The sequence below is a fragment of the Panicum virgatum genome, chromosome 6N (assembly GCF_016808335.1).
Source record: "Panicum virgatum strain AP13 chromosome 6N, P.virgatum_v5, whole genome shotgun sequence".
In the NCBI taxonomy this organism is placed as follows: Eukaryota; Viridiplantae; Streptophyta; class Magnoliopsida; order Poales; family Poaceae; genus Panicum; species Panicum virgatum.
The window spans coordinates 987,132-1,000,879 of NC_053150.1; the positions used below are offsets into that span (position 1 = coordinate 987,132).

Here is a 13,748-nt window from a genome sequence, read left to right on the forward strand (position 1 = left end):
AGACATTGTACAGCGCAGCAAGGAGTGATCCCATGTATCATCTTCTGCCCCACATATTTTGCATTCTGGTGTTGCTGCCAGATTCTTCCTTTTCAGCACACTCGCTGTAGGAATTGAGTCAAGTGCTAAGCGCCAGCAAAACACCTTGATTTTTGATGGAAGCTTCAGTTTCCACAGTTGTTTCCACTCTTTATAATTCCTTTCAGCATCGGAACAGCTGCCACGACCTTCAAAATAATCCTCCCTCCTCTTCTTAGCTTCAATTAACATCCTATAAGCTGAGCGAACAGTAAATAGACCATTTCTTTCATGATGCCAAGCCCAACAGTCTTCTTGCTTCCTCATACTAAGTGGAATTTGGAGGATAGCTTCACTGTCTATTTCCAAGAAATATTTCCTCACTTCTTCAGATTTCCATGACATAGAAGTATGGTCAATGAGCTCACAAACTCTTGATGGTGGATTAGCTACTTTTGAGGCTATAGGCGTGAACATTCCAGTTCTCGGAATCCAATTACAGTTCCAAATATGCGTGCTTTCACCATCACCAATACGTTTTATTAGCCCTTGCTTAAGCACTTCAATCCCATCACATATAGCCCTCCATGTCTTAGATGGATTGTTCCCGACTTGCGCGCGGAGGAGATCACCAGATGGAAAATAAACAGCCTTCAGAATCTGTTGACCGGAGGCATTCAGCTACTAGCTAGTTGCTTGGTGTAATGATCTGGGCCGATCCCGTCTGGATCCTGCTCTCCACCGGACCGATCAATTTGGGCCATACTATTTTTATCTTTTTTTTATCTCCGCTCCGAATCCTGGACGAGAGAATCCGATGGACCTGACACGAACACTGGTGCTTGCCGGGGGCCGGGGGCCGGGGGCCGGGGCCCGGCCTGGCAACCTGCCATGGCATGCATGCAGAGCTCCACTCCTGCCTGCCTTGTCAATGGAGTTTTCACGTACGTCGGTGTCCATCTACCATGGACATGGACATGGAAGACTCATCAGGCTCAAAATCGGCTTCTTCTGCTTCGTCGATGGGCACCCGAAGGTGACCGACCTCGAGTAGCGCCCAATGCGCAATACGCCAACCGTCCGTCCGTCCGTCCCAATCCATTAGTCTTTATCTAATTCACCAGAATCTCTTAAGGCCCCGTTTGGTGACTTGGTCAACTTTGGCTGGTGCAGTATAGGCTGATAAGTTTTCTGCGTTCGTAAATGGGCAGACTAAGAACTTAGGCAGTCTAGAGTCGTGGACTTGTGGCAGTAATCAAACATTTCTATGACTTCCATAAACTTGGTGCGGCATACTTGTTTTGTAAACTATTGTGTCAAGTCTTTGTAATTTCTGTTTACATATTCGGTTCAGCGGCCATGATGGGTATCAAAGTCATGCGGTGTAGTTGAGGAGGAAGATCATGAAGACGGCTAGTACAAAAGCTTTCAACTGCGATACATGAAAAGTTGAGTGAATCAAAGGAGGAAGATCCAGCTTGTATGACATGGAGCCAATGTGCTTCAACACTGTATATGGGCCGAGCCAATGTGCTCCAACACTGTATATGGGCCGAAATATTTCATAGCTAGTTTTGGAAAAGGACGAGTCATCAAGGAGGATTGCATAATCTCAAAAAAAAATCAAGGAGGATTGCACCTACGGTTGCAATTTCAACAGAACTCTGACACCTACCTGAAAGACCACGTCTGAATGCGTGTGCTACTTTCTCCTTGCTCGCTCAGGTTGAGCCTCCGCCTCGCCCTTGAGCAGATCCGCACGGCATTGTAGGAGCAGTGACTTGCGTGGCGCCCTGTAAGGGCCAGCGAGCGGCTGGGGAGGAGCCGGTGAGCAAGCTTGCTGGGGACGGCGAGCAGGCTAGGAGGGGGCGGCGAGGTGCGGTGGCCTGACTGCCAGGGAGCGAGAGGAGCTGGGTGAGAGGGAGGGAAGAGGCAGATGTCTTGACAAGAAAGAATAAGGGTAAAATTGACATTTCGACATGAGTTGGAAGCATAATCTGACTGTGTGCTGATGAAGACAGTCCACCGCAGCACGCCATCTCAGCACAAGGACGAAATTGGACCAATATAGATAGTTCAGGAACTAAATCGAATATTTTGATAGTTGAGGGACAAAATTGAGCCAGACGTGATCGTTCGGAACGAATTTGACTATTTTGCCAAATAGTAATTACCCCTCCTCTTCCCTTAATTTCATCGCCACCGCCGCCGCACCTGTCTCTCTTCCCTTTTCTCCACGCTGCCGCCACCCTTCTGCTCTGCTTCTTCTCCACCGAAGCAACCTACAGCAGCTCAAAAGCTCTATTCTTGTCCGTGCTCACAGCTGCAGATCAATTCCTTCCCACGCCAGATCAATTCCACCGGCTCCAAATCTTGCTCCTTGAATTGCTCGTCCATCCCTAAATCCAAGCATAAGAGTGATGTAGCTCTCCAATTCGTGCAGTGCTAGCAAACATTAGGCTCCCTTTCTTCCAATTCCGAGCAGACAAATCCACCTGCAGCTCCTTGCCATCGCGGGCTCCCGGTTCAAGCTCCACGGCGAGCTCCATGGCCGCGGGACGCTCCACCCGTTTCCCCTCCTTCATGTTGCGCATCCCCTCGCCGCTCGGCCGCGCGCCACCCCATCCCAGCAAGGCGCAAGATCGCGGGCCTGCCCCGCGCGCAGCGCGCTACGAGCCTACGAGCTCGGTCCCGCATCGTCCTGCGGCTGCTGGCGTCACACAGCGGCGTGCGCCGCCCCGCGCCATCCCGTGCTAATAGGGAAAAGGAAGGGGTTGTCTATACTATGCCCGAGTAATTTTTAGCTGCTCTACACTCAGAATTTTTTTCACCGTTGGATGAAGATCCAACAAACCACGGTCATCTTCAACCTCCAGCTTCCGTGAGGCATAATCTTCCTCCTCCTCCAACCATCTCCACGGAGGTCCTCATTTGCCGCCGCCCTGCGTGCCCCCGCCCTGCTGCGGCGGGCTAGGGTCTCGCCGGCGCTCCGCGGCACCGCCGCAGAGCTCCGGCGAGACCCTAGCCCGCCTGCGGCAGCCGCCTTCCTACCCCGCCACAGCCCACCGTTGTTGTCATCGACCCCGCCCTTCTTCTCCCCCACCACCGGCCACCGGATATCCGACCCCGCCTGGCCGGCGGCGCTCCAGCGCTGCCTCGCCCTCCGCCGCCAGCCGAACCACCACCTCCGCCTGTCCAACTGCCGCCAGTGGCGGACCCAGGATTTGAATTTAGGGTATGCCTAGTTAAAACTTCAAGATACAAAATGGTATAATTCAGTATACAATTAGGTAACATAACTATAAGAGTTTTCAAATAATTATGGATAGTAAAGGAAATCAACTAGTAAAGAAAAGATTGCTCAAATTTTGGGTAGTCCTAGGCTTATATGGCCTACCCACTGGGTCCGCCACTGACTGCCGCCCCCGACCTCCTCTTGATCCGCCGGCCATTGGAGCCTCCCCCCGACCCCCAGAAACCCAAACCCTAAATGCCGCCGCCGGCCGCCGCCGCCCATCTCCCACCCCTCCAACCTCGACGCGCGATTTCTCTCCGACGGAGCTCAAGAAGAATAGGCAGCGAAATTCGAGTGTGGGGAGGAGTAGAAATGGTCGAGTGTAATATAGCTTTCCCGAAAAGGAACGGCAATGGCACCAACGGCAGCTAAATTTAGTGCCGATGGCACCGGCGGGAATATACTTTTTTTTTCGGTGGTTTCAACGGGATTATTAGACTTTAAGGGAGTGACATGGAAGGAATTTTCCCTAGTATTTATGAGTATGTTGAAACGGAGTACGTAGTCTATAATAGTCGTCGCTCCCTGTGGCATGGGAGGACTGCCTATCATTATCTACTTCCCGTTCGTCCCGATCATCAGCATCCCGTGAATGAACGGAGAAAGTAGTCTATAATAGTGATGTTCGGTTAGGGAACGTATTAGGTGCAAACCAACCTCTCCGTATAAACTATGAAAATTTCCATATGAGTCATCAGATCAACATCCAAAGGGAGAGGCACAGGGGGTGGGAGGGGAGATTTGCAAAAATATGATTACTCAATTCAAGGGCGAGTCCAGATTGTAAAATTACCCAATCTCCGATGCCTCTTGAATATTGATCTGATGACTTAGATTAAAGTTATTCTTATGTTAGCACTCTCTCCGGATGCAAAATGCTGAATATGAGACAAGCAAAGGCAATTCAAAACTGAACTGGTTTGTTTATCCTAACGCCAACAATTACGTGAAGACAGCAACCAATAACGCAAGAGGTCGTCTAAGCAGCAGCAAAAAAAAAAAAGGTGCAGCTTTGTCTCAAATAAATAATAGTAGCAGTTTTAAGTTCAATTATTTGCAATATCTTTCTGCTCTTCGGGCGAGCTGCAATGCCTGCTCAAACCACGACACGAGCAGAGACGGAGAGCTTCACCAAGGTAAGGTAACGGAACGTAAACAAGTAGCGATGCTGTAAACACAACAAGCGCCAGTCTCAGGCTTCCAACTCATATGATTCGGGTCTTGTTTAGTTCCCAATAAATTTATTTTCTACAGTACACATCACATCGAATGTTCGAACACATATATATACATAGTATTAAATGCAGTTAAAAAAATAATTAATTACACAGTCTAACTGATTATCATGAGATGAATCTTTTAATCTTAATTAGTTATGATGGGATGTTATTTATCAAATAATAACAAAATATAAAAAAACCAACAACTTTTCACCGAACAGGGTCTTAAAATAAGTTATCCAATACAGTTTCAAGTCCTGTCCAGATTATTGGACTTGAGCAAACTTGGCCCGGCCCAGATCCCGACGCCCCACCCGCCAGGCGCCACAACGACATTGGCTAAACCATTTATAATCGGGACCCCCTCCACTCCACGACCAGACTCCGCTTCCTCCGAACCCTAACCGGCTAACCCTAATCCTCTCACCCAGTGCGCCGCCGCCGCGGCAAGCGGGCCGGAGCCGTGAGTATCCTCTGTCACCTTGCACGTTCTCCCGGATGGATTCCACGGCCGTTGAGAATTTCTCGCCATTTCTGATCGTTTTGTGTTGTCTTTCGTTTTTACGTTCGCTGCAGATGTCAGGCTCCGGTGCAGACTTCTCCAAGTACAGGGACGCCTCCTTTATCCTCAAAAGTAACTTCACCCTCCCATCCTTCTTGACTTTGCTGCTTACTGGGTTTGCATTAGAGGGTTTTCGTGACGGAATGGCTATGGCTGTGTTTCTGTTTCTAGGCTGACGGGATCGGGAAAAGGGGGTAGGGGGTCCCAACAGAGGGGTTGGTTTTGATCGTGATGGCCCATGGATCTCTTCCCATGGGGTGGCTTCTGATGGGAAATGAGGTCTGGTTACCTCTTCACGGGTTCGCAAACCGCCGCCCATGACAGCCACCCCTAAATTACCTTGGATACAGTAACATTTCTATGATAGAAGGAATGCGATATAACTACCCTTACCTTCATTTGATTTGAATGTTTGTTTTCCTATTGTGTTTCAAATGCATGGCATAAAGTCCCTTTGCTGGCAAACCTTTCTGATAGTGATGTAATATCCTTCAGTTAGTGACTGAATTATGGTGGGGTGGGGGTGTCTTTAATTTGGGCCTTTTTTAGAAATGAATTTAATCTGGGTTATATTAAGTGCAGAAATATAATAACAATGAAATACACTGTTGCATTTTTCATATACAGATGCTTTGGCGCTGGTAGTTTCTAACTGCACGCCAAATGCCAAGATCGTCGACCTCTGTGAGATGGGTGATGCTTACATAAGAGAGTAATACAATATATCTTTTTTGTTTTATGTCTCTTGATTGCTGCTTTCACGCAGACTTGCCTTCTTACTCGGCATTTTTTATTGGGACAGGGAAACTTCAAAAGTTTACAAGAAGGGGTCTATTGAAAAGGGCATTGCTTTCCCAACTTGTTTATCTGTGAACAACACAGTCTGCCACTTTTCTCCGCCTGCAACTGATGAGTCAGTCTTGAAACAGAATGATGTTGTTAAAATGTAATCCTCTGTTGCAATTGTTTATAGTGTTTTCTCTATTTCATTGGAAAATCTGCACCATGGACTTCAACTAATTGCAATGTTTAAAATAGCGGGCTAAAGCATTTAGCGGTTGGTGTTTGTATAGGCTAAGAAAGGCTATAGCGAGTTATAACCTAGCTAACCAATTTAGCAGTTGTGTAAATGCAATGTGTGGATAAATTGATGACTCTAATCAACTCTATAAGGGAACTCAATTCTTTATTCACCGTAAATTAATATAACACAAGACCGTTGCACTATTTATGTAGCTATCGTACCATGACACTACTAAACTACATAGCAACCATGACATCTCCTACTTAAGACCTCTTATGACATGGTATGGCAAGAGGAGAGGGAAACACCCCCTATTTGTAGGACTCCATGGCTCATATGGTTTTGCCATGTGTTCATCTTCTACACACTTCTTTACAAAATATCTAACTTCAGAATTTTTCTCATACTTATCTAACCATACAAGTATCTAATTTCTAGAGTATTCATATTTTACCATGAAGCATGGTAACCATGATTCAAGTATACTCACTAATCTTCTAGAAGCTTCTCACAATTATACATTTCTACTTCAACACCATGCATAAATCTATGAGTAATTTTTCATATAAACATGAAATCAAGAAAATTTCATATACTGAAGTACTCCGAGGCTTCATTCTCTTGTTACAACATTGAAGAAATACTAAATTTTATAAATGACGAAGCTCAATATTAAACTAACAATAAATAGAAATTAGTTATATGATTTAGCTAGCTAAATAAATCTTAATTTAGCGGTTATAGCGGGATATAGCCGCCTATTAGCGTATTTAGCCTTTCAAAGCTAAGAGATAAATATTTTAGCTTTTTCTTCTTTCAAAAGCTATAGCAAGCTATAACGGTGGCTATAGCAGGATATTTAGAACCTTGACTAATTGTGTAATCTTGGACAGAGATATGGGCTGCCATATTGATGGTTTTAATGCTGTACTGGCTCACACATGTCGTTACAAATGGGCCAGTCACTGGAAGAGCAGCTGATGTCCTTGTTGCTGCCAACAAAGCAGCAGAAGTCGCTCTGAGGCTTGTTAGGCCTGGGAAGAAGGTACAATTTTTTTAAAAAAGTACTCTTCCGGATTTATTTACGGTGTTAGGATGACAAATGTAGTTTACTTGAGTAGAAAGCTGGAGTAGCAGAGTTTCTTAAGTGTTTTTTCTTTCATGAATCACGGGGATGGCTGGTTGTTCCCTAGGCACGTCAGTTATACTTTCTCTGCTTTTGTATATTCCCTAGGCATGTCAGTTATACTTTATCTGCTTATGTATATTAATAGAAATCTGTTTTATGACTTAGATAGTGCATTTCCTTTTCCTGCCTGCAGGAAAAGGATCTATCTGAAGCAGTTCAAAAAGTTGCTGCTGCTTATGATTGCAACATTGTGGGTGGTGCTATTAGCCATCAGCTGAAACAATTTTTCATATCTGATGACAAGTTTGATAAGTCCAAGGCTCATACAAAGGAGGATGCTGAGTTTCAGGAGAATGAAGTCTATGCCGTTGATATAACCATGAGCACGGGAGAGGGAAAGGTGTGAATCACTGTTGTCTTTATGATGCTCCCTTTGTTTCTCTTTGCATTTATATTTCTGTTCAAATATTCATGGCAGCCCAAGTTATTGGATGAGGAGCAGACCACCGTCTACAAAAAGCGGGGCAGAAAGGAGTTCGCCTTTACTTCTAGGTTTGCTGCTGCTCACCGTCTTTTGAGTTCTGAGGCCCTAAATTTTTTCATTTTTCTATTAATACATGCTATTGTGAATTTCTACAGGGCTCTGGAAGAGAGCAGCTTAACAATACTAAAATCCACAGAGCCGAATCTGTTGAAGAAATACCATGTACTTCATGAGGAGCCAGGTAGAGAAATGCAACCCCCCTTGTCTTGAATTACAGTGGAGTGGATTGCGGGACATACCTTTTATTATTTTATACATTCTCATTCATTCATTGCTGATTATCTGCAAAGGTCATCTTTATATGAATGCATATATGATCCTTGTCGTTTAAGTGGTAATTATTTTTGCCTTACACTGGTGACCTTGTAGCGCACATAAAATTTACTGTGGTGATGAAACCGAATCGGTCAGAGAGGATCACATCCCATCCTCTACAGGAGCTCCAATCGATGAAATGCACTGAGGACAATGCTGAAATACGGGCATTGCTTGCCTTGGGAATTAGGCGCCGTGGAAAAAAGAAAGGTTTGTCCTGCAAACACAATGCTAGTTTTCAGCATGCTCTGTACTTTTTCATGCACCCTTAATTCTCGTGACATAGTCCAAAACGACATAATGTGGTATGGAGGGATGTAAATGTGCCATAATCTAATTCACCAGTTTGTAGCTGTTGCACCTAACATGAGCACCTTTTCGTGTATGTGGTCACTTTGTATAAGTCGTTCCCTTATTTTCGTGTATGGAGGGATCTTTTTGCGCCTTGAGCCAAAATGGGTCTTTCGCTGTGGCAGTGTCTGCAAAAACTGGCACAGTGTTGTATCTGACGCCACCTTCCTACAACTACGTTACCAAAGCCAGCAGCAGCGTCCCCTCTTGCTCCGCATGGGCGATGATAAGTTTCCGTATTTCTGGATGGATGCCCTTGACCTGCATACCTTAAAGAATCATGACTTCTCTATGGTATCGGGCTCTAATTGTCCAAGAGATCAGTGGGTGAACTGTTTCAAGATACATGGATCTTGCAACGGTGTGTTGCTTTTGTCATTTCGTGAGGATTTGTACCTCTCCAACCCCATCACCCGACATTGGTCTCGTTTTGCTTATACCCCCCACAACAATCAGAGCATGCTGTGCCTGTACCACCACAAAGAAAGTGGCTGTTTTCGCATTCTGAAGGAGGATAATAGATTCATGGGGACCTCTCATTACTTTGTTGTGGAGCTTGAGCCTGGTCGGTTTAATCCGCGCAGCATTGCTAACACAAGTTTTAATGAGGTTGTGGACCCTGTACCTGTGCAGGTGCGAGACTGTGTGTATTGGGTTCATGAGCAGGATGGGATAGCAGGGATATCGGTGTTTGATACAAGTTCAGAAACATTGAACTCCATTCCTGTACCACCTTTGACTGAGAACCGGATACCGCATTGGACCGTGTTACTGAATTTGAATGATCAACTGGCTGCATCAGTGTCCTCTGCTGAATCTGTGAATGTAATGGTTCCCACAGGGCCAACACACATTGATCTTTGGATGTATACCAATGATAACTGGGTACACAATCTGGAAGTACAGGTGCCAGTGGAGCCTGAAATGCATATTATTACCCAGCTTGGAGTGAATGTTAGTTGGTCTGGTTTTATATGCAATGAAGATGGACATTATCTGGTCAATGTGCTCGACCATATCACATGCTATGACAGGAATGGAAATGCTCGGACTATTGTAAGGACGCAAGGATTGGACTACCCGATGAAGCTACTGGGTTTCATGTTGAAGGAGAGCCTTCTGTCAAACCAGACCATACCCAACCGCTACGATAGTCACAATCATTTGCCACCCTTCCTTAGGCGGTAATGCGACTGTTCATATCAAGGTATCGCGGTGAGATGTGATTAGCTCGCGAATATTTTTTTTATTTTTAACCTATTTTTTAATTTTATTTTAAAAATAACCCACCGGATATATATTTGCAGATCTAACCCTTTTGGTCGCGCTGGTCTGCGTGGCGTGACAAAAACACGCTGTCGCGCCACATGCATTGGCGTGACAAGATGTCCCACGTTGGCACACTTTGGAGCGCTCGGAAGGGGTATGCCAACTCATATTTCACGTGTCAATCTTGTCACGCCACTCCCACCGGCGTGACAGTACAGCCTTGTCACGCCACCATGCTAGCGTGACAAGGTCTGATTTTAGAAAAATCATATCTTTTTCATACGAACTTGGATGGAGATGATTTTTATACGAAAATTGTAGCTCTCAACGAGATCTACAACTTTGTAGTTTTGAGTTTTTTTCATTTGAAGTCATTAAGATGGTTAAATAATTGATTTAAACTTTTAACAGCATATTAAGCACTTTACCTCTATCGGATCATCTCTAACTTGACATGTTTATCATGGTTCTACAAATTAAGTTGTAAGAATCACCGGGGTGTCCGACCCTAGAGGGGGAGGGGGTGAATAGGGTCGCTAATCGCTTTTTAACCTAGGGCTCAAACTACTTGCATAACATAAACCTAACACGTCCTATACATGCTAGTTATTTCTAAGGTTTATCTTTACTATTCTCTACTTACCCCAAAAGACTTGCAACCTATAGCCAATCCTAATCAAACTAACTAGAAAAGTGAAGGTAAGCAAGAAAGAGTAAATGCGGAAATGTAATGCGGTAAGTAAAGCGGTAAGGGAGAGGATATGCAAACTCCCGTGAAGACACCAAGACACACGATTTAACGTGGTTCGGTTAGGACACCAAAGTCCCTCCCTACGTCCACGGCCACTTGTCCAACACAAACAAGTGTGATGCCGAGTATCTTCGCTTGATCACCGTCTTGCCACGCTTCCAAGGCTCCCGACAAGCAAAGGCTAAGTGATGCCAAGTCACAAAGACGAGGTCACCGCCACCGTCTATCTCGAAGCGTCACCACGGCACCGTCTTCACTATCTTGGAGTTTTAACACCAAGTAGGGGCCTCCTTCCCCGTACAAAGTGTCGTTGCCACTCCACACCAAGTCGGAGGGTCACACGACGAGTACACAAGGTGCTTGCCACAGCAAGGCTTTCTCTCAAGCTAGTTCTCTCAAGAACTAAGCCTAAACAGGCACTAAGCACTCTCACAAGTGTGCTTAAGCCTATATGATGTACAATGAAGCTCTATGGTGGTTGGAGATGATCTTTAGCTCTTGTATACTTCCTTGAACTCCAGCACGCTCAAATGACCTAGCCTTGGGGGTATATATAGGCAGCACAAGCAAATATAGCCGTTGGAGAAAAGCTGCCAGAAATGTGCTTAACGCCGGTTAATCCGACGTACCCCAAAAGCCATCATCGGTTCAACCGGTGTATGTAAACTGCCACTTGAAAAACTAGCCGTTAGCAATTAACCGGTGTATCGCCGGTTTAACCGATGCAATCAACCGGTGTATGTAAAATTAGCGTCGGTTTAACCAGTGATTGTAACTTCTTTACGTTCCTCCAAAAACCACCTCTCTGGACAACTGAACCGATGCAATTGACCGATGCATCGTCGGTTCAACCGGTGTAGGTATTTTCCTCGGTCTTCTTCTGCCAATGCACCGACGTATATAACTTCCGTAGCATCGGTTCATCCGGTGTAAAACCCTGGCCCGCAAACCTTCTCTGTGATTGCATCGGTGAGTTCATTTTGCCCTACGTCGGTTTAACCGATGATAGCAAAATACCTCAATTCTTCTCCCTTGGACCGAAGAGCTTTCAGGGGTGGCCCTTCGGGCCTAGCTACGCTTATCTTCTCTTTGTCATCACTTGAGCCTAAAAGCCTGCGAATGTTCATCTTAACAATCATATTAGTCCAAGTGTTGTGTGTGTCATCAATCGCCAAAACATTATATTGAAATATGGCATGAGAGGCCATTTTTGCTACATAAGTTCTATATAATGTTTGATATATGAAGTAATATGGACTAAATAATAATAGTTCGATAAGAGATACAATGAGAAATCAAACTATATCATCATTGAGTACGGAATATAATGCAACACTCTAGGTATTATTAATTATAGCTTTAACTTGTGAGTTGGTCCATGCTAATAGTGTGGCTAGTTTTGCTACGTTTTGTTTTTTATTATAAATACTTTGTTGTAGCAGGCTATTTTGTTTGTTCCCCTAGAGTTTGTTCTTCAACCACTATACATCACTAAGTCTTATTATACATATTTTCACATTGCCTATCAAATTACGTGCATATACATTATATCTATTTTGTACAAATCAACTCCGAAGTTACATGAGCATATGTACAACTGTTTTGCCACCACCACCTGTATGGAGACTTCTCTACTACCGTTGTGCCGAATTTCTTATGGTCCCTGACGTTGTTGGAAGCCCATATACAAATAAGCATATAAAACAATCAATAATTGTGTCATTGTTTTGCATCCATATATTATGTTGTTTTGACCCCATCATGCCCCATCATTTTACTTCCATCTATCAGGATCAACCAGTTTTGATCCCCATTAGACGTGCCATACGGCGTAGTCTTGATTGGGTGGGAAAGTTTGACGAATTTTTGTATTCGGCATGGACTCTATAATTATATTCTAATTTTTTTAATTCTTTAATTATGAAATTAGATATTTTTCAATTGTATTTGATATGGCCTCTTGAGTCAGTTTAGATCATTAGTTCTTCTTAAAATCCAATTGTGTAAATTCTTCTCCTTTTTAGATTAATGTATAAATTTCTAGACCCTCTCGACGAACGTGGTGGCTCTCTTTTCTTCTATAACAACACTTGCTTATTAATATAATATATATCTAGAGTGGTGAGACCATGGAGGCACCTTGAGCGATGATCTTGGCTAGCCAAACCAAGCAGTGCAATCGATAAGCGTTGCGCTGACCAAAGGAGATACAATGAAAAGAAGGCCATAAGATGGAGAACAACAAAGTACTCATTTCATCTAAACCACTTAATTACTAGTATAAAACTTACACATTTGTATCTTTTTCAAACTGTTATCATATTTTAAGATCTTAATCTTTCAAAAAAATATTTGATCTAGCTTATAGCTATAATTAATATTTAGGGTGTTGCATTATATTTCATACACAAGAATGATATAGTTTGATTTCTCATTGTATCTCTTATCGAACTATTATTATTTAGTCCATATTATTTCATATATCAAACATTATATAGAACTTAATTTGTAGAACCATGATAAATATGTCAAGTTAGAGATGATCCGATAGAGGTAAAGTGATTAATATGCTGTCAAAAGTTTAAATCAATTATTTAACCATCTTAATTACTTCAAATGAAAAAACTCAAAACTACAAAGTTGTGGATCTCGTTGAGAGCTACAATTTTCATATAAAAATCATCTCCATCCGAGTACGTATGAAAAAGATATGATTTTTCTAAAGTCAGACCTTGTCACGCCAGCGGGGGTGGCGTGACAAGGTTGTACTGTCACGCCGGTGGGAGTGGCGTGACAAGGTTGACACGTGGAATATGAGCTGGCAGACCCCTTCCGAGCGCTCCGAAGCGTGCCAACGTGGCACATCTTGTCACGCCAATGCATGTGGCGCGACAGTGTGCTTTTGTCACGCCACGCAGACCGGCGCGACCAAAAGGGTTAGATCTGCAAATATATATCCAGGTGCGTTATTTTTAAAATAAAATTGAAAAATAGGTTAAAAATAAAAAAAATATTCTTAGCTCGCTGATGCATTAATTTATTAATGCCTACGTATATCTATTTGCTTGCATTCACATTGTAGACTTGCACTGTTCTATAGACTTTTTCAAATTTCAATTCATTGTATGTTCAGAGTTCGGACCATAAACGGTGTACTTGGTCGATGCTATAGATCTGAACATATATGTTGCCAACATGATAGCATTGGAGTGATGAGTCAGTTTTTGGTGACCCATATTTGCAGTAGTGTCATTTCAGTCCTTGATTGGT

At 43.7% G+C, this 13,748-nt stretch overlaps 1 pseudogene; it reads left to right on the plus strand.

Moving 5' to 3' along the window:
* Positions 1-4,401: 4,401 nt before the first annotated feature.
* Positions 4,402-9,646, plus strand: LOC120679689 (annotated as a pseudogene).
* The last annotated feature ends 4,102 nt before the right edge of the window (positions 9,647-13,748 follow it).